Genomic DNA, 22,115 nt, shown 5'->3' with positions numbered 1-22,115 from the left:
TAGTCACTGGGAATGACAGACATCATCAACAGTTAGCCAGGAAATCACAAATAAAACAGCTACTCCCAAGAAGGCAGAAATCAAGAAAGCACCAAAGCAGCTTTTTGCAGCAAGAAGATCCACAAGTGAGTTTTCCGTACAATCGAGAGCAAAGGAAACTGAAATCCTCCCTCCATTGGGGCTTTTTATGAAGTGAGCCTCGATGCCAATGCAGTATACAATGATGTTTCTAAAACGAACCCAAGAAACCCAAAAGACTTTAACTGGAAAAAAACTTAAGGGAAAATAGCACAATACTAAGAAGAAGAAGCACAGAACTGTAGACACCAAGACTAGAAGAAACCCCGGCAAGGACTTCCCAAGAGAACACAAAGGAGAAAAAGCAAGCCATTGCACTCCCCTTGTAGCTTGGAGCTTACAAATCCCCAAGGAAGCCTGTGAATAAACAGGGCACTCTAAAATGAGCTACAAGGGGGGCGGTGGAACCATTTCTCAACAGTCTTGGAGTGAATTGAGTAAATGTGTCACAGCTTATAACTGGGGGAAAGTAGTGGGAAGGGCCCTTGTCATGGGGCCACCTGCCCCAGAGCTGGCACTGCAGGGCTGCTGCTCCTTCTCTTGGCTCCTGTGACCCTGCAGACTCCAGGGGGCAGGAAGGCAGCTGTCAGCTTTCACATGGCACTCTCTCCTGGCAAGCAAGCAAGTCCAGCGGCAGCCAAACTCTTGTCATGTTCCAATCAGCCCCACAATGGTAGAGCCTGCACTGACTGGTGGCGGGTCACAGGAGTGTGGGAGCTCATCTGCCTCCCACATCTGACTCCCTAAACCATACTGCCTCCCCTCCCGAAAGCCTGAAGAAGGCTCTGTAGGGAATTTCTTGTGCAGAGTCCCTCTACACAACAAGTAACAGACATCACAAGGATCATGGATAGTTTACTTATAATTTACCTTCTAAATTGTCCCAAATGACATCAAAGAATAATAAAGGCACATATACACATGTGTGTCCACATTTTAGTCTCGTTAAAATGATTTCCAACCCTTGGCACTATTGAAATTTGGGGTCATGGAGGGGCTGCCTTGTGCATTGTAAGATGCTTAGCAGCACCCACTAGGTTGCCAGTAGCACCCGCACCCCCAGTTGTGACAACAGAAACATCTCCTGACATGACCAAATGTTCCCTGGATGGGGGGTGTGGGGCATAAAAGATTGAGAATTGCTAGATTAAAATAAAGATATAATACAGATGTGTGTCTGTGCGTGTGTATAATCAAAAATTATAGAGAGAAAAGGAGAGTCTAATGTTCTCAGAAACTGAACATTACATTTAGTCTGGGCAAGTTCTGAATGATGGAAGCCAGCATAGGCAGTAGCTTTGCTTTAATAGTCCTGGCATGGTTGAAATTTATTGAGGGCATCCCAGGAGCTCAAAACTGTGCCCAGGTTCAGTGCAGTTTCATGCGTGAACTCATTTGGTCCTTATTATTATCTCTACGGTGAGAAAAATGAGACTGACAGAGGTTAACTAACTTTTCTAAGGCTGTAAGCTAAAAGGCGAGAGAGCCAGAATATGACCAGTGGAGTGACTCTCAGCCACTAGAATTGTGCCTCCACAACATGATAGCCACGAACCACGTGTGGCCATTGAGCACTTCGAATGTGACTAGTTGGAACTAAGATGTGCCAAGAATGTAAAATACACTCCTGATTTCAAAGACCTGGTTCAAGAAAAATAATGTAAAAATTTTTTATTAATGTCTTATGTTGAATAAATGTTGAAATTATATTTTGGTATACTGGATTAAATCAAATATATTATTGAAAATAATTTTCTCTAATTTTTTTAAATGTTTTTAATGTGTCTAGCAAACATGTTTAAGATCTGATGTGGTGGCTCCTGCCTGTAATCCCAGCACTTGGGGAGACCGAGGTGGAGAGATTGCTTGAGGCAAAGAGATTGAGATCAACCTGGGCAACACAGCAAGACCCAACTCTACAAAAAATAAAAAAGTAATTAGTCGAGCATGGTAGTTCATGGTTGTAGTCCCAGCTACTTGGGAGGCTGAAACTGGAGGATCCCTTGAGCCCAGAAGTTAGAGGCTACAGTCACCACTGCACTCAAGCCTGGGCAACAAAATAAGACCTTGTTTCTAAAAAAACAAAAAATATGAATTTTCAAAATACATATGTGGTTTGCATTAAATGTGCTAGATAATATAATACTATCTCCCCTTGCATCGTTTTAAAGAAAAGCTAAAAAGAAAAATAATGTATGTGGGCCAGGAAAGAGATACCCTTAGCAATGAAACCAGTATCATCATCTTATATACAATTTAAATCAGATAAATACTTTTGGAAATTAAGTTATGTGTAAAGTTCATAAAGGACCAAGTGAATTCAAAATTCAACATTTCAAAGTGTTTATATTTAAATTCATATATCAATCAACACAATTATTCTCTTCACTGGCATCAAGTCATGATTGCTTGGTTCCAGACTAGCCCTGAGTGAACCTGCAGTGGTGACAGCTTACACATGCCCTCTGTCCCTCTTCCTGATCACTCCACTGGCCTTACTTGCCACCTATGCCTTGTTTCTGTGCATTTCAGTTGGTCCAAGGCAAAGGATGATTTCCAATCATCTTACAGTTCCAGATACTGGCCTTTCCTGAAACCTTTACTTGGATTTTTTTTTTTTAATTTCATACAAGTTGTTATCTAGAATGCTTCTCCGAGTGCTTTCTTGCTGCCTGTTCAACCCACAGAGTCCCTTATGCCTCCTCCCCTTGTCTAGAGATACTATCCTCTGTCAAATTCCCACATCCCTTCAAGACCAGCCACATGCTCAGTAGGTCTCATGTTGGTGGCCTGCAAGCCTGAGTCCATTTTCTCACCTCCTGTGCATGTGATCATGGACTGGATCTGAGAAATGTGCTTGATAATATTACTGACCTTGTAGGGTTGTTGTGAGGATTAATAATTAACCCATGCACAACCCTTGGAATACTGCCTGGAGCATGCTAAGTGCTGCATAAACTTTAGCTACTGACATTTTCAGTTGTCTTTGGATTTAACATAAGGGGCCAACTCTTGTACATGAGGATATTCTTGTTTCCATCTGAAGCATGTACCTATGCCCATCTTTCCTCTCAACAATTGGTGAGGTCAACTGCAGACACTTGAGTTTGGTGGCAGAGAGCAGGAGGCGCCCCCAGGGATGGAGCAGGTGGCACAGCAGTGACAGAACAGCAGCAGGAAGAAAGCTGCTTCTACCACATTGTTATTAAGGCTGATGAACAACTCTGATCATCACACAGTTGAAAATTATGGGATTCAGGACCAAAGCTAAGGGATTTGTTTCAAATCGGTAAATCCCCACAAGAGGAAGTCTCTAAAGCAGACTCCAGGAGAGCACATCCAGAAGGTGCATGCAACAGGCTGCAAAGGGCTTTGTTTGAAAGGCCTGCGGGGCTGGGAGCAGGGAAGGGGGTGGGCGCCGCACTCCACTCCAGCTTGGTGCTGAGCCTTACAGGATAGAACAAAAGCAGGCGACAGGCTGGAGACCCAAGGAATGGCAAAACACCCCCTACTCTGGTCAATAATTGGAGACGGATGAAAGTACCTGCTAAATAACCTTGCTTTGCAACTTTTATTCAAAGGTTTGACAAATGACACCAGCAAAAGGTACAAGAAAGTGATTAAAACCAGCCCTTGCAAGAAGGCAGAGATAACTATCTTGGGGTTTGAGTCTCCTTTCGTTTCCCCATCCGATCCCCTCACCCCCACCACTGCCTCGAGTTTTATAGAGTTTTCCGGAGGTTTGATACACTTTTTTTCATCTGGTCATGTTCTTCTTTCCTCCCTTTACCCTTCTCTGATACTTGAGCTTGTTCTTTGGGATCATTTTATCCAGTAGACTTTGTTCATTTAACGAGCCAAAATGCCCATCAACTTGCTGTCCAGGCAGGAATTTTTGGCACGTAAGAACTTTGCCCAAAATCCTTACAAAGACCCTTTCCTGTTGAGGAAAATCACTGGGGGCTCCTAGTAAAGCCAGATTCTCAGGCTTCAGAGGAGACATTCTGAATCCGATTTTCTCTGGAAGAGGGCAGTCTTTGCATGACCAGGTGAATCTTATCATCAGAAAAGCCAGTGCAACTGCCAGGCTTTCTCCTGCCACTTGCCTGGCGAGTGGTTGCAGTGCAGGGTGGGGAAAGTCAGTATTAGTTCTCTGACGGTTATGCTTTGCCCTTACTTGGCTGAATGCTTCATCAAAGCATTGATGATTCAGGTGGTGACCCATTAAAGGGAGCAACTCCATCTAAAGAAAATCACAGGGCCCCAGAAACTCCCACATGCTAATGTCTGAAGCTAACTGAACTGGGCCAGATCAGAGCAACTGTAGCCACACAGGGCTCTGTCCCCAGAGGCCCTGGCTATGGTGAGAAATGTCAGAAGGCATTAGTGATGTCAAGGAAATGAATTATGCTCGGAAATAGCAATACTCAACTTGGTCTTGATCTCCCCCTGCATTACTCAGAGCCATGGGGAAATGTCACCATGCCTGCCAGTAAAGATGACAGTCTCTAGTTCCTTCCACCACACTCACTGGCAGAAAAATAATTCACTCAAGCCCCATTTTTGAGCATGTCCCAACCAGCTTCCTGGGGGAAGAAAGACATGGATACAGGATGCATATAAGCACCTTAAGAAAATGCACTTAGAAATCTAGGCCTAAAATAACAAATGACTCCAAATAAATGTGCAACATGTCAGAAATCAAGTCCCCTCCTCCTGCTTACCCTGAGTAAAAGAAAATATAGGCTAACCTTAATAAACCCTTTCTTTTCCAGTCAGTGGGTCTTTGAGAGCCATCACTGCACTCTGACGCTATGTTTATTACTTTTACGTAATAAAAGTAATACACCATTTCTTTTATTAATAAATTAGTAATTTATTATTAATAAATGACTGCTATTATTACTATGTTTATGTTTATTAATTCCTGCATAAACATGGTGGATGAGTCTAGGATAAGCCATAGCTAGGTTTACTGTGCAATTTGTTGACTCTGGCTTTTAAAAATAAATAACAAAGTGACCCTTACAAGCTCTATCTTTCTTGTTTCCAACCATTTCCATATGCTTTACATATGTTGTATTAAACAAAAAACAGTTATTATTATATAAAATTCATGCCTGATAAACCCATGTGGAAAGAGGCAGGAGGAACAAGGGGGCCCTTTTTCAGGGTGGCATGTGGAAAATGATGAGACCATTAAGCCATTAAGACTAAGGACCTGTGAGGTAGGATTCTCTATAGGCCCCCATGACTGCTCCCCTTTGTGACACCTGTGTATGATAGAATGAAGAATAATGGAAAGATAACACTTCTGAACCCTACAAGGCAGGCCAAGCTCATTTAAAATGACAGCTGTCATTAATACAGATGTTTATTGACTTATTGGGGGAGGGGTGTAATACTAAGTGTTGGGTGGGGGGCAGAATGACCTGGAATATCTAACAACAACAATATGTGGGTCCTGACTCTATGCACAAAAGGACAGCCATGACATGCATCACAATGAGAGTCACAAATGATCACCCAAAGAAATCCAAAGAAGAAAAGCTCCAAGGTAGAAAAAATGAGCTTGGTGTTACCTGTCTAGTTTATGATCTTTTCCCTTTTTTTTTTTCCCCCCTTTTTTTTTTAACTGTCCTTCAAGGGGGCTGAAAACCAATTTTCATGCTATGGCTCTAAATATCAGTTTATCCCTCTGACAGGGTTCTGAGCATGCCCAGTAAGAATGATTTAACACTGTGCTGATGACTTGCAACAGAAGAGCGTCATGTGAAAAGGTAGTCTGCCACAGCTAATGGGCTCTTGTTTCAAAGGGATGCTGTGTGTACATTACCAGTGTATGGAGAAGGTGCAGAAAGGCCCAGGCAGCCATTAGGAATGGAGTGTTGTTGATGATGAAAAGGCACTTTGCCGGTGAGGGAATGGTGGGAGAGAGAAGGCTTATCTGTCTTTTTGATTAGAAATGCATGCTTCCTTTCATCATCTGAGCTGAAAAATTGGCTTCTGCTCTTGGTTTATGAAACCATTTTTCTTTTTCCTCTCTTCCCAGGTTTGCAAACTGCTTAATAAATTAGTTACTGTGAGGTGCACGGGGGCCACAATAACCTTAGAGGCTTTTCCCAAATGCATCCTTAATATTTTATAAGTATTTAAATAGATTTATTCAATTTGAGCTGCCTGATTTATTAAAGCTAGCATTCTGGCACGAAGAGGGGGTTCTATGCAGATTAAACCTGATCAAAAGAAAGAGGCATTTCCAATTCATATGAAGTTTTTTAGGAATTAGAGCAAAACTTTTGGGTGCAGCTAATTGACCAAACAGGGTTTAAAAAAAAAAAAAATCTGATATCATAGAAGCTTGAAATGGGAGCATCAAGTCTGTGGTCACATAGGTATCTGGAAAACTCATTTGTTCTTTCATTCATTCATTCATTCGTTCAGTGAGTCACTATTATAGAGACTGTTGGGAATCGTGCTAGCTACTGGTGCCTTTCTGTCATTCTGTTAGACCCAGCCTAAAAAGACAATAGGACCAAAACTTACGTGCCTAGTTAGCTCTCAACCCAAGGAAGACAACAACAAAAGTCAGATAATCTTATCAAAGTTTTCATTCTGAATTGCAAATAAAAGAGTAACCCCCAGTCTAACAGAAAGGTGCAAGAATTTTGGTTCGAAAAGGTTGTCCTTATCTCCAGGGAAAGTGACTGGGTCCACAAACAGTTCCAAGGAGGTGACTCCTGTGTCAGCAGTTCTGGAGAGGCTAACCAGACCAGTCATGCCTTGGGGATCCGTGAGACTCTATGCTGGCACTAAAGCTTCTAAAGACCACCCTGAGCTACTAATCATTCAGGCAGAGCTTCAAAAAGTCAGATTCCAGATTCCTGTGGCATCACACTCTCAGAAAGAATCCCTTGCCATGTGTCCAAGCAATCCGTGAGAAGCTAAATTCTATTCTACCGGATAAAAAAAGTGAACTTGGAGATTTAGATCAGGTCACGAAAGCGTCAGAGAAAGTACTTGGAATTAAAGAGAACATAAACCACCTTCTCAAAATATATTTTTTCCTGTTTACTGGATTTCTACATGCATAATATTTGTCACGTATTAAATCCAAATAGACAGCCAATCCTAAAGAGGACGAAATATGTTTGAAAGTACACAATAATCAATGTCAGGCAACATAATAGATAATGCCCCAGTGATACTTTACAGAGTATATGAACAATTAAGGTAATTATCAATACCAATTATTTTATAGAAATGTGCTACCAAAAACAAAATTATACTGGGGTCTAAGTGATAAGAAAGCCACAGCCACAATGGAAGTCTTTCTAAGGCCTTACCTTTTCTTTTCTTCACTACTAACTGTTTCACTACTTAGAGAGCTGAAAATTATACCATTTGTGTTAGAATCAAATGCAAATAGAATAATTGTCCCTTTTCTAATCAAAACACATGTGTGGATTGAAATACCACACGGGGCAATTTCCAGTTAATCATGGATGTTAATAAATATGACTCTAAGCTCATAAACAAACATTCCTTTGGCTAATATAATGTAGGAAATTATTGTTAAGCTTGATCAGACATGTAACAAAAACTGAACTTTGCAGAAAGTCAGCAAATTAACCCTCTGAAAATAGAGATGAGCATCAACAATAATAAAAGATTAGATTCAGCTAAACTGCTTAGACAAATCAGCCATTAGCATTAGGAAATATTTAAAGCTAGCTTTGCTGAAAATGGAAAATAAAAAGTATTATGAGAGCATTAGCTTCTCTAACGAGCAAAAACTAGATGCTTGGTGATTAGAGATTTTAAAAACTAGAAAATCAGGTTTATCAAAATCAAAATTACCAAAAGCCTAAATTATATCAGCACCTCTAACAATGAATGGTGTTTTCAAGTGATATAGAAATATTTGGTACTCATTCTATTTCCATTCCTGAGCTTGTAAACAAATTTGAGATTCCCTCCTTTAGACTTGCCTAAAAGTAAAATATATATTTATTTTGGTGACAAAATACCTAAATAGCTATAAAAGTATTACAATGATCTGCAAGACCAGGGCTCGATCAGACCTGTAGAGGCGCTAAGCATAGAAACGCTTACGGCGCCACCTTTCCCTCCTGCTGTGCCTTTAAAATAAAAACACCAGTCTTAAATCACAAAACCAATATGTGTGCTACAACTAAAATATCTTCTTTCAGATTTACTCATTTTGGAATTCTAATATGTTTCTCAAAGGTGAACTTTTCTCTTTCACATGAGTGAGTGGGGTCACTTCCACGTGCTTTCGGGGTACCCTGAGTGAAGCCTGCTCTTCGGGGAATCCACACTTTGAAAAAAAAAAATGCCTTGAAATGAAAGCCATATAAGTGAATATCATTATCCAGACTTTAAGAAAAAGATCATTTTGCCTGTTTTTGTTTTGTTTTTCTGTTTTGTTTTTTAGTCTGTAGGTCAGTCCGTAAATATCTACATCCCAATGCAACCTCGTGAAGTACAAGCGTAAGATCATACTCTAATTTAAGAATCTAGGAAACACAAGTTTTCATCTGAAGAACTGCAATAAGAAATGCAAAGATCCAGCACTTCCTTTGGATTGTTTAGGTAACAGTCATTTTTCCCCACTTCTACTGAAAATATACACCTAAGTCTAGAATAGAAGAAATTTTGAGTAACAAGGCAGTGTGTTCAGACTCAGGGGTCCACTTTTCATTACGGGACTTTTTTATGATCTACTTTCTACTTTTCGAAAGCTCCATTTAATCAATAAATATGGCTAGTAAGAGTAATAATTGTTTCTATTTATGTGACACTAAGTACTCATCAGTCTCTGTTATTTATGTTGTCTTCACTTGTTAAACTCTTCCAACTATGCTGTACAGTAGGTACGATTTTTAATCCTCATTTTCTAAGTGAGAAAACTGAAGTTTAGAGAGCATAAGAAACGTATCTTAGTTAACGGTATAGCTGAGATTTGAACCTAGAAAGACTTCAGAACTGCCGACAAGGATTAGCGAAAGCAAACGTACCCCGAGTGTTCTGAATTGCTGACTTTAAAATATTCTGTGTAAGCTAAGATTGCAAAATGTCCCCATTCATTACATTGTGTCCCCATACACTTACATTGTGTAAGAAAAAATAACTACTCCTATCAAAAAATAGAATTTCTCTTTCTAGCTTTAAGTTCATAGCTTGTTGTTTCATTTTCTCCATTATCGAGGAAATACAGTAAAAAAAGTGCTTATTGTGCTGCATGCAGGTCCTTGTCTGAATCTACTTGCCCTTCTTCCTTACTGAAAACCAGACTAAACATTTCTGAATGTCTACATTTTAAAATTTCCAACAGTAGTGAGTCGACTGTATTTGGGTTACTCTAACCAGATCCTCTCACTGTTAGCAGGTCTAACCTTCTACCGATATAATTGCATCACCACCCTCATGGCCTTTCTGGCCCTTTCCTTGGATTTTCCAATATAATTAAAATCCATGTAAAGCACTGGCTATTCTGAAAATTGTTGTTGGAGGACTGGCAAGAAGGCAATGAACTTTCAAGGCAGCATATCTTAAAGGAACCTATAAATGAAATAGGTCAAGGATGAGGTACGTAAGTGTCTGGGAAAAAAAAAAATCTCTGTTTAGTTTACACAACTTCAGCTTCCCTGTCTGTCCAGATTCCATATAAGGAATAGCAACTTTTTGAGCCAGCAGGCCTGGACATATTTCTTGGCCATATAACTCACAGTTCTAGACATTCCAAGGTAGAGGGTCATTCAAACTGAGTTGTAATTTCTTGTGTATATTTATTTCCAAAGTATCTAATGCATAGTTTCCCAATGAAATCATAGATGGAGGCTAGGGGAATGCTAACTGGGTTATTTTTCAAGCGTGCCTACAAGAGGCAGTCTAAAAGAACTGCTCTGAGCTTATCAAGCAGAAGTGCCCGATGAGAGCTGGACCACCACAGCAGGAGCTCTCTTCACTGTGCAGTTCACCTAACTCCTTTGTCTGGGAGATGATATAAGAAGAGAAGAAGGAGAAAAGACATTCATGAGATTTAAGAAATAAATTCCCCTATTGTCACTAGTAGAGTGACATGCATAACACACCAACCAGGTTGATAGGGTAGTGTGATAGAGTCCAACAAGAAGTGCTGGGAGGTCAACCATCAGTATTTAGGTGTCTCCTCCAAATCCCAACCACTTATCAGCAGGGCAGTCCTGAGCACACGACTGACACCTTAGTGCTTGGATTGTCTTTTGGGTGAAAACGGGTTGGACAGAGGAAGATGGCAGCACATTCTCTTTGTATCTGACAGTCACCAAACATTAGAAGTCAAATTTTTCTTATTTGAGTTTTTTTGTACTTGCAAAGTGAACAAATAGTATATTTAGTTTTACATCTTTAGGTGAAAATTAGAAAGACAGGACAGAAAATAAAATGAGCACAGTTTTTAAAAAGATCTGGAGTTGATCGTTATTAACTTTAAGATAATGAAAATAGTTTAATCAAAAGCATTTCTTAAACTTTATTATAAATACTGAATTATCTGAGAAAAAGTTAAGTTACCCTCTAGTCATTCAACAAATATTTTTTGTTACCTGTTCATTCATTCAGGCTTTACTGAACAGATGCACTTCTTGGTACTTGGAATATATCCCTGAATAAAAGAGATGGATCCAGGCCCTCCTGGATTACATTCTCCTGGACCCGGGGGGAGGCTCAATGAACAATAAAGATAATAAATGAGAAAGTTCTTCCATAAACTAAAACATGTTATGTGCTAAGGAAGAAAGAGAAAATTTAGTAGGCTAAGGGAGTTAAGAGTTAGGAAGCTGGAGTTGGGGATTAAGGTAGCTTGCCTTCTTAAATAAAGTGATGAGGGGCCAGGCACCATTGGCTCATGCCTATAATCTCATCATTTTGGGAGGCCAACGCTGGCAGCTCCCTTGAGCTCAGGAGTTCAAGACCAGCCTGGGCAACACAGTGAAACCCCATCTCTACAAAAAATACAAAAATTAGTTGGGCATGGTGATGTGCACCTGGGGTCCCGGTTACTGAGGAGGCTGAGGTGGGAGGATCGCTTGAGCCCAAGAGTTTGAGGTTGCAGTGAGCTGAGATCACACCGCTGCACTCCAGTCTGAGCAACAGAGAAAGACCATATATCAAAAAATAAAAGAAAAAGTGGTGACAGTAGACCTCATTGAGAAGATGACTGACATTTCAGCTAAGATTTCTAGGAGTGAAGATGTGAGGATGCAGATATCTGGAGAGGAACAGTACATGCTCAAAGAAAGGCAGATACCTCTAAGAACTGTGGCTCATTGCCCCAAGGAACATGAGAGGCCATCACAGGAATTTTCCCAGAGGAGAGTTGTGACCTGTTTCTAAATTCACAATTCATACTAAAATCCATAAAGATTTTCTTTATATGTTTATTATTGTATTTATTGTATTGCTTAGTGAACTCCCAGATAATTGGGAGTACACATATGTACTCAATATTGTAGCTATGTACACATATGTACCCAATATTATAGCTACAATATATTCATATTATAGCTATGCATTCAATAAATCAATTCAACTTTACAGTTAGAATAAGTATGTATGAAACTATAGTCTCCTATTCTAACTAATGCTCCCAAACCACCATCAGGCACCGAGTGTTGGTGTTGTAGTTGGGAGAATGGAAAAGTGTTATTCTATCTAAATGTATTCACCCATTAACCATGAAGCCTAACTCAAGCATTTGTAGAATTGAATTCTACTGGCATTTATTCAGTGCTCGCTTCTGTGCCAGAATATGTGTCAGGCAAAATTGGGAATGAGGAGGCCCCGGCAGGGAAGGGTACAAAGCACAGAGTTTGGTCACTTAATCTTGACCAAATTCAGCTTCTCGTTTTCAAAATAAAAAGAGAATATCTTCTATTGCTCAAGGTTTTGGTGGGGATTAAATCAGACAAGGCATCATCTACCTACAATTGTGTTGGTCACATATTTTGTAGTCACATAACAAATACCGCTTATCTCTCACCTGAGTGAATTAAATATGTCATTATTTTTAAATTAACTAAGATGAAGCCAAGGGGGAATACCCAGTTTACTACTGGAGAAGTTTTCCATCAGTGTACTATCAGCAGAAGATGATTTTTTTAAAAATAGGATTTTAAAATCCTATTTTGCAGATATAAAGAGTACGTATACATAATGGAGTACTATTCAGTCATAAAGAAAATGAGATTCTGTCATTCGCAACAACGTGGATAGAAATGGAGGTCATTATGATAAGTGAAATAAGCCAGGCATAGAGAGACAAACTTACATGTTCTCACTTATTTGTGGGAACTAAAATGTAAAACAATTGAACTCATGAAGACAGAGAGTAGAATGATGGTTACCAGAGGCAGGGAAGGGTAGTGGGGGGTCGGGGAATGGGGGGAAGTGGGGATGGTTAATGGGTACAAAAATATAGTTAGAAAGAGTGAATTAGATCTAGTGCTCAGTAGCACAATAAGGCAACTGCAGTGAACAATAATTAATTGTGAACTTCAAAATAAAAGAATGAAACTGGAACAACGTAGCACAAAGAAAGAATAAATGCTTGAGGTGAGGAATACCTCATTTACCCTGATGTGATTATTACTCATTGTAAACATCTCATTTACCTCATAAATATATATATCTACTATGTACTCCAAAATTAAAAATTTTTTAAACGAAAAAACAACAACAACAAAATAACCTGGCACTTGAAAGCTTGGTTTCAGCCACTTCATTTTTGCTGTTACATTGATAAAATTACATAACCCACTGAAGGTTAGATACCAGTGCCTGGCATGTATGGAAAAAATGCTTAGAAATGACAATAGCTATTGCTCATTGACTGCTTTGTGCCAGGAACTGCTCTAAGAACTTTATTTTGTATGAACTCATTTAATAACCAAAGTCACTACTGCTATCTCCCCATTTTACAGATAAAATACTGAGACAAAAAATGGTTAAGTGATGTGTCCACAATCACAACACAGTAGTTGTAGAACCTATACTCTTAATTATTTAGCTAATAAATTACTTAATTACTTCTCCACCTTCTCTCATTCCTCTCATTTTTCTTTCTTCTCCTTCCCCTCCTGTCCCTCTTCTTCCCCCATTTCTCCATCTTTTCCCTCTTATTTCCTTCCCTCTTCTCTTCTTTTTTCTTTTGGTGAAACTTGAAATAGGGCCTGGGGTATAGTAAGTCTGGGACTGGGACGTATGGCCTGAGACAGCCACTTGCAAAGTCATGAATTAAGAAAAATTTCCCTTCGACTATTTCACTCTCTTCCTCAGTTTCCAATGGTCTCATGTGTCTCTTCCCAGCATCTCCTACATTTCCTATTGGCAGGGACTTGCTCTCATCTCTGCAAACTGTTAATTATATCCATCTGAGCTACTCTGAAAAGACAAGGCATTAAACATCTGGTATTTGAGAGGGAGAACAATCTAGCACAAACTGAGGTAGAGATATATTTAGGTGCAGAGGATTCCCAAAGTTCTGTCACAGAAAGCAACTCCTGCCACCTTCTAGTAAGATCAGCCCAGAACAGGGGGAGTGATAAAGGACAGCACAACAGTTGCCCTGGACCCCTGAACACTGGGCCCCTGGCCACTCAGAGACCTAGCCTTGAAATTTAGGGTTGGGTGCCGTATTATCAGCTCAGCCACAATGCAATCCACTTTCTACATGTGTCTGGCTGCTCCACTTACCACTTCCACCCTCCAACCTCACCCTCATGTTGCAAGGTTTGCAGGATCCAAGGTAAAAATTCTGGCTTAGACAGATCTATAAGAGGACTGCTTTGCCTGAAAGCAAGGATCCATTGGAGTCTGGAGTGCACATAGCTAAAGTACCCGATTAGCTGGGAGTTCATTTAGCAAACACAGTTCCCTTTATTTGATGTACTTTCAGTGTTGCTTATGAGCTATATTCTACTTAAGAGTATGAACTCACCAATTATTTGCCTTGCATTATGAATCATTTATCTAGTCAATCTAATATTCTTCCCTTATGCATCTTAATACCTCAATTAACTATTATGAGTCATTTGTTATTTGTATACCAGAAAACTGCTTTCCAAGTGATTACTTATTGGTCATAATCAATTAGGGAAGTTTTTAGACTATGGCTGTCTTACATAAATACACTGGTAAAGTTCAGCTCCTATGATTTCTGACAATTAAATTGTTCTGTCACTTGGGGACTCTCATTAATCTCAACTTGTCATCCTTGTTTATGCAGGTTATAGTGGGCTATGTGTATAAGTGAAATGAGATGCTAAAAGGCTTTGGCTTTTTAACTCTTTGATGAAAGTAAAATTGAAATAATTTATTAAAGTGGTGACTTTGAATTTGCACAGTTTGAAGGAACTGTATTCTGGACAGTGGCCTATGAACTTCACCATAACCCACAGCAATCTTTGTGTTTATTTGTGATTAAGAAACTAGAAATATGTGAACTAGTTCCTGACACCCCCATTGGATTCTTAATATTTGTATGTCTGCAGAAGAAAACCTTAGAGAAGAAATCAAATTGTCTTGCTCTCCTTGCTCTCCATCTTTACCAGTCAACTTTTAAAAGCGCTGGATATAACTATTATATAATTGAGTAAAAGAAAAGAAACATCATAGTGGTCAGAAAGGTCCTAGGGAAAAATTTGAATGTTAAGTACTATCGATGAGGATTTGATCAATGGCAGGGCTTTAAATACAGGGAGATTTTATAAGGAGTACTATGGGATTAGTATTAAGATGTAATTTACTGAGCATCATTATTTATGATGTGAGATATGCAAACAGTGCATTAATTAAATTCAGGTGTCTCTACCTTTAGCAAAACCTCTGACAATAATTAAATCATACAAAATAACCCAAGTCAACAGATTAGAAATCTGAACAGAAATCTAAGAGCCTTAATAAAGTGATAAATCACTGTAAAAGGAAATGGTGGGTATTCTTATTACACTGAGAAAAAGTCTGAAAAGACTGTGCAACCATAGGGCTGATTAAAAAATGGATCTGAAATACAGCTGGAAGGAACAAGGGGAGCTCAGGTACCCAGATAAAGCGACTGAACAGAAACTGATTTAAGAAATAATCATCAGACAAAAATATGTTTTTTTAAGGAGTCCAGATCAACTTGACTTGCCAAGAAAATTCAGGTGGTCCCATATTGTTGAGCTACATCTCCCTGTGGGGTGCCAAGTTGAAAGGGTGAACAAATTCGTTCTTTAGAAAAAGGCTTTAGTAACTTTGAGTCTTCTGAGTGGTGCAGTATCTTGGGGCCACTCCCTGAAAGCAAAGAAATCACTGTTGACAAGGACTTTCCTCCAAGGGTTGAAATAGGATTACTACTTGGCATTAGACATCCCTTCTCATGATTCCATGATTCTGTTTTTAGTATTCTGCTATCTCCTACACACGATGCCACTGGTGCCTTCTCTATGTAAATGCAGCTAACATTGACAGAATGCTTGTTACATGCCAAGCATTATAGTACATCCTCATTTATCTGCACAACACTAGAAAGTAGATACTATTATCAACCCTGTTTTATGCACAAATAGCATTTCAGTAATGTGCTCAAGGTTAAGGCAAGGATGTGAGCTCAATCTTCCTACCCTTAGATCCCAACTTGAACGATTCCCCTGGCTTGTCTCTCCCTTTAAGCTTTAGTCTCCATGTCAGACCATCTCCTCATTCACCCCCTTCCCCCAGTGAATCTGAGAACCATGAGAGCAGCTAAATTGTCTATGGTGTCAATTCCTTGACAGCAAGAACTGCATCTTGTTTACTTTTCAATCTCACACAGAGTGGGTATTGATGGTATTGGAGGAGGACAGTGAAAGAAAGAGGCAGAAGGAAGGAAAAGAGCTGCTGGACTCAGTGACTTGTCATGCCCATCCAGGTAGGCAGTCATGTGATAGAGAAATGTATGGAATGCCAGTTAAGAGACATAGTTGTTTGTCCAGCTCTATTGCTGGTTGGCTCTCAATTATTGAGCAAATAATTTAGTTTATCTTAGTCTTTGTTTCCTCAGCTATGAAATGAAGATTTGGCCCAGGTGACCACTCTGATACCTTGCTGATTCCACATTTTCTGATTTTATATTCATGTCAAAGGTGTTTTTTTCCAGTCCACTAATGACCGTGATAAACCTGTCTTGCCCCAAAACCCCTTCCATATACCAAGTACTTTGTATGCATTATCTTCCTATGAGCCTCATAACAACCCTGTGAGGATAGTACTGTCACCCCCATGCAGCAGAGTAAGGAAAATTTAACAGGTTTACAAGCTTGAGGTCATGTGGTTAGTCACTGGAAGTAAGGCAGATTTTGGTCTCATGCATTTAGAAATTTAGAAGTCTACTAAAGCTTGAGAACTGTTGAAATTATCAGTTAAATAGCTTCTTAGAAAGCACAAAATACTATCCTGTGATCTTGAAATGTTTCCAATGTGATTTCCTCAATCAACAGGGACTTGGGACTTGAGAAAAATGAAATCGTCACTGAAATGTGATTTTTGGAATCTACCATGTTCACAGTCACAACTGCATTTGTAACCCTGGGCAAGCATCTCACAAATGCATCAGATCACTGCAAACCTGTCAACACTTAGCTGTCTCTGCCATCTCTCCCAAGGCCGGCCCCTGGAGCACTTTCTGTCTGTACCATTCGGTTGTCACTTAATCACACACTCCCTCATCTAGCCAGTTGCCTCATGTGCCTTAGTCTTCCCTTGCCAACACAAACATAAGTTCCTTAAGTAAAAAACTGAGCTTTGTATTTCCTTCCAGACTTAGAATATCTATAACAGAACTGGACCCATTAAGTAACCCTCCTTTTCATTCAACCTATGCAGCCCATTTTCAGCAGAGGATCAATCAATGTGCTCTTTCTCTGCTTTAATTGTACTATCCTAAAAGTATTAGCCATCCCACAGTTCTGTACTCAACTGAAAAACATAGAAAGGTCTTCAGTACCAGAGCATGCTAGTAAGCCTGGTGTTTGACTGCCAAAGATAACATAATTCCAAGGAAAAGAATGTGAGCAGAAATGCTGCCTGCCTTCTGGAAAGAGGTTTGATTCTAATAGAGCTCTTCAGATGATAGTTCCATGTCAACCCTAAGCAAGTTTAAAATCAAACCTAAGAGAGATATGTGATGATAGAATCTCCAAGATCCTGAGGAATCTTGCCATCTTCTTCCCTTCCAGATATGCTTATTCCTGCCCCACTCCTCTCAAAGAAAGCTGTGAGCATGGAATCAAGATTCCTTCTTACTCAGCAATATGGATGTCATGACTTTCTTACTTCTGATTTAAGAAATCTTGCACAGCAGAAAATCTTTCAGAAAATTCAAGACGTAGGGCCCAATTTAAAACAACAACAACAACAACACAACACAAAACATTATTCTAAAACATTATTCTAAAAAACAAAAACATTATTCTGAAAGTAATTCTCTGCCTGTAGAGCAAATGGGGCTTGGGTAAAAGGTCTTGATATCCCTTTGAGGACCTGTGGACTTTGCAAAGCACAGCAAAAAGGATTAATCACTGACCCTGAAACTCATCCCTCTTTGCAAGTTCTACTTTCCAGAATGTGAGCTCCACCCCTCCCAGAGTAAGTTGCACTATAACAATAGAGAGTTGAGTGACTTGAGGCAAAGTTGTTTGGTTTCAACAACTAAATACAGGGGTATCTTCAGGATACATCCTAGAGTGTTAGTGATTCTTTTCCACCCATATCTGGAAAGTTGAGGTGCAAAATATCAAGATTCATCATAGTCATAAGATCCTTTGTATTTTTATTATCTAAAGAAATAGGTTCCAAATGAAGATGAAGAGATAATAGTAGAACCAAGAATACCCAGCAGTAATAGTTACTATGTTCCAAGTACATACTGTGTATTAATACTAAGCACCTTTACTTTTTTATTTAATATTCACAAAAACCCCATGAAATAGATGTATTAGTCTGTTCTCACACTGCTATAAAAATATCACCCAAGACGGGGCAATTTATAAACAAAGAAGGTGTAATTGACTCACAGGTCCACATGACTGGGGAGGACTCCAGAAATTTACAGTCATGGCAGAAGGGAAAGCAGGCACCTTCTTCAAAAGGTGGCAGGAGAGAGAGTGAGCACGAGAGAGAAGTGGGGAAGAGCCCCTTATAAAACCATCAGATCTCGTGACAACTCAGTCACTATCATGAGAACAGTGTGGCGGAAACCACCCCTATGATCCAATCACCTCCCACCAGGTCTCTCCCTCAGCACCTGGGGATAACAATTCAAGAGAAGGTTTGTTGAGGACACAAAGCCTAACCGTATGAGTAGGACTTATTCCCATTTTGTGCATGACGGTAATAAGCTCAGTAGAAGTCTAGTAATAACAGTTATTAGGTGGCAGAACTTGGATTCAAATGCAGAGCCCTCCTACTCCAAGTCTAGGAAATTAGCCACCAAACTTTAGTTTATTTGTCTATCCTTGCAAATGACTGGATTTTCAGGAATGATCTTGGAGTTTGGTCTGTGTGATTAATGAAGTTGGAGGAATTAGAGACAACTGCTAACTTGCGTGGATACTTGCCCTTGGGCTCTGCCGAGTGGGTGCACTGGGTCCTTCAGGTTTGCTAGTTAAGGGACAGTGTCTCAATATAAGGCTGGTGTCAATGGGGAGAGTAAAAGTGCTGACTTTGAACACGGTCTTTGGAAGTAGTGTTATTTGAAAAAGCTGTGCAGTGTCAGAGCTGACCAAGAATCCAGCTGTGAACAGCACTCTAAAGAGTGTTGATAGAACCTGGGCTGTCCAGCTGTGAGGGGCCCGGAAGTGCTTGAAGAGGTGACAAGTGCTGGAGACCTCCTTTACCCCTCCCCAACAGCTGCTGCTGCTAACAACAGAAGCTGCAGAGACTCACAGCAGCCAAAAGTCACAACCACTACACCACACTCTCAGTCTTAAGGCATCACCACTAATCATGAGGGATGTAAATCAACTGCCCCCAAAGACAATGATGCCCCTGGAAGCTGCAGAAAAGAGCTTGGACACTAGGCCACAGTAATGACCTAGCCCCACTAAGGGCGACAGAGAAGCCAAAGCAGAGAAATTCTTCCTTGATCTTTCCGCAGCTCCTCTACCTTAGGCAATGGGTAGAAGTTGAAGCTAGAGTATGACTTGTTAGCCAGTGATAATGTAGAAAATGCTATCAGCGTACTTACTGTAAAGCAATCAGTAGGGGCTTTGGAGTCAACAGTACCTAGATTCAAATCCTGATCTTTCAGTGGACTTGCTATGCAATCTTGCTAAGTTAAATAAGCCCTTCAAGTCTTTCTCCATCATTAAAGACAATAATAGTAATTTCTGCTTAGAGTTATGGCAAACATTAAATGAGATCCTTTATAACTTGAGATACATAGTGGATTTCAAAAAATGTTAATTTTCTTCTCTCCTCTCATACATCCACAGAGGGATAAAAATAGCAATTTTCTGCTAAGAAACCCCATGAGGTTGGAAGCCCAGAAATGCCAGGTGAAAAAGTAAGCCAACTGTAGAGACTTTGAAGTGCAATGTAGATTGCTAGTGGAGATGCCACCAAGGAATGTGAGTGGGTTCCAGCAGGAAATACGTTAAAATGCTCAGACATGCCCTTTCCCGTTTTGATTATTTTTTTTATTCCTACAATGATGTAAGTGTCTGTGGGCAATGTGACAAACACAGAGAGTGCTTCCAACTCCAGCATCTTTTGAATCAGTGTTTTAACCCAACTTGAAAATTGTATTCAACACTGTCAGATACAGAAGTTTGTAGGTAAATAAAAATGTTTGGAAGCTATGATTCCATCCTTACCTGTGAAGATACTCTCCTCGTTCAAGTCCAAGCCTGACTGCCATATGCTTTATCAACATTTCTGTTGCAAGTGGCAGAAACCTCAACTGAAACTGGCTTAAGCTAAAAGATATATGGCTCATGAAGATGAAGAGTCTGGTTTAGCTTCAGTTCCAGACTGATGTAGACCTGAAATAATGTCAGCAGAACTCAGGTCGTCATCGGTCTGCTTTGGGTTGGCTATATTTGCGGATCTGGGTGGTGGCCCACAATAGCTTCAAGACACCTTTGTCACAAAAACCCAGTACAACAGAAGAGGGAAACTGCCTCTTGGGTGGCACAAAGAAAAAATTTGAGATCCGGATTAGGGTTTTATGATTATTAGTAAACCCAACTGGGTCAGGTGGGTGGACTGGGAGCATTATCTTGGCTTGGAACATGAGACACCCCTAGGAATAAAGTCAGTGTCATAGTGAGTAAATGGGCTAAGACTAAGGAGGTTATGGTAACCCCAAAGCAAGTTGGGTACTGTTGACATGTAAGCAGCATGGATACTATGGAGCAAAATTTCCTCTAGTACACTCTAGCCCCTAAAACAACAGCCTTTACGTCCCTTAAACTTTACCAACTTCCTTTATGCCACTCATTTAGGGCTTATCACATGGAACTTTATATTTTAGGTTAATGATTAGTGCCTCAAGGGCAGAAGGTATCTTAAATCTTTGTCTCCATCAACATTGTCTTTCACAGTGCTTTGCCCATAGTGAGTAAATTAAGGGAATTTAATAGAAATTAATGAATTTAACACACGCAAGCATTGAAAATGAGTAATTGAAGTCAAAAGTTGAAATAGTTGGTCTGGGGAAGAGATTAAGAGGAAACAATGTTAAAATTATACAGTTTCCAGTTGAGTGGAAGAAAAGGAAATCAGGGGCCCTTTATGCAAAAGTCACTGTCAGAGACTTTGAAGTGTAATGTAGATTGCTGTCAGAAATCCCTAACTTCCTTAATGTGTCCGCTCAGTCGTCAAGAGATTGAGAGGACACATTGCTCACATGCACCAAAACCCCCATGGAAAACAAGCCTGAACTTTTCCAGTCAAACCAGCAAGAAAAGTATCCTAAAAGATGAAGGAGGCAGGAGAATTAATTGGAGTGTAGAGGATAGGGAGGAGGCAAGGGCTCCACAAAGAGAAAAATGGTTTTCCAGTAACTCTATCCAGAATTTAGGAGAAAAAGGCAAAAGTCCAGATAGGAAAATTCACTATCAAAATTACCCAAAAAGTCTGTCTTCAGGATTAGGCCTGTTCACCAATCTGGAGAAAGTCTTCATGGCTGCATAAGACAGAAAAGTTGATTTAGTCTTTTAAATACAATCTCACTCTTTTAAAATTAACTCCCAGGCCTATCAGGGCATGGAGTGTATATTGCTTCTATTTTATTAAGAATTGTCCATTTCACCTTGTCAGGAATGCACAGCACACACACACAAGTATAAGAAATTTATTATAACCCCATTGTTGAGAACGACATTTCAACGGAGAATTTCCCTTTAAGAGAAAAAGCTAAATGTGTCTTTGGGTTAACAGGACATTAGACAACATAGAACAGGAGGTGGCAAACTATGGCAAGTAGGCCAAATTCAGCTTGATGTCTGTTCTTGTAAAATTTTATTGTCACACAGCCATACCCATTTGCATACTGTTGTCTAATGGCTGCTTTCTAAACCCATAAGAGCAGAGTTGAACCATTCCAATGAGAATTGTATTAGCCACAAAGCTTAAAATATTTTAGCATCAGTGAGAGTCCCTGACAGGAAGATATGCCAACCCTGGCCTAGAGGAAAGAGAATTCCAGCCCATAAGAAACAAGAGTGCTTTTTCTATCAGTTCTCAAAGAATCAGACATGTTAATAGTAAGATGATTGCATGGTGTTTGTCATCATCAGTGAGGACTTACAGACTGTGAGTAAAGAAGCCAGGAACAGAGAAAGGCAGAAGTGGAGTAGGAGGCCACTGAGGAATCCAGAGGGGCGAGATATGGGAGGGCAGAGGTGTGTGTCAGGCCTCCATGGAGCAGGAGAGAAAGACAGGAGCAATTAGCAGAAAAGCATGCCGTGGCTTTGTCTGCCTCAAAATGTTTCTTTCCCCTGCTACTGCTG

The 22,115-nt window shown here is 40.0% G+C and overlaps 1 long non-coding RNA gene across 1 annotated transcript in view; it reads right to left on the bottom strand.

The window, feature by feature from the left end:
* The window catches only part of LOC110741070, a 50,679-nt gene that overhangs the window by 22,322 nt on the left and 6,242 nt on the right, over positions 1–22,115 (bottom strand). The window contains exon 2 of the long non-coding RNA XR_002516704.2: positions 21,232–21,289. This is a non-coding gene — a long non-coding RNA (uncharacterized LOC110741070). The remainder of the gene's footprint in view (positions 1–21,231; positions 21,290–22,115) is intronic.

This window comes from Papio anubis, chromosome 14 (genome assembly GCF_008728515.1).
Source record: "Papio anubis isolate 15944 chromosome 14, Panubis1.0, whole genome shotgun sequence".
In the NCBI taxonomy this organism is placed as follows: domain Eukaryota; kingdom Metazoa; phylum Chordata; class Mammalia; order Primates; family Cercopithecidae; genus Papio; species Papio anubis.
This window is presented reverse-complemented; position numbering and strand designations above follow the sequence as displayed.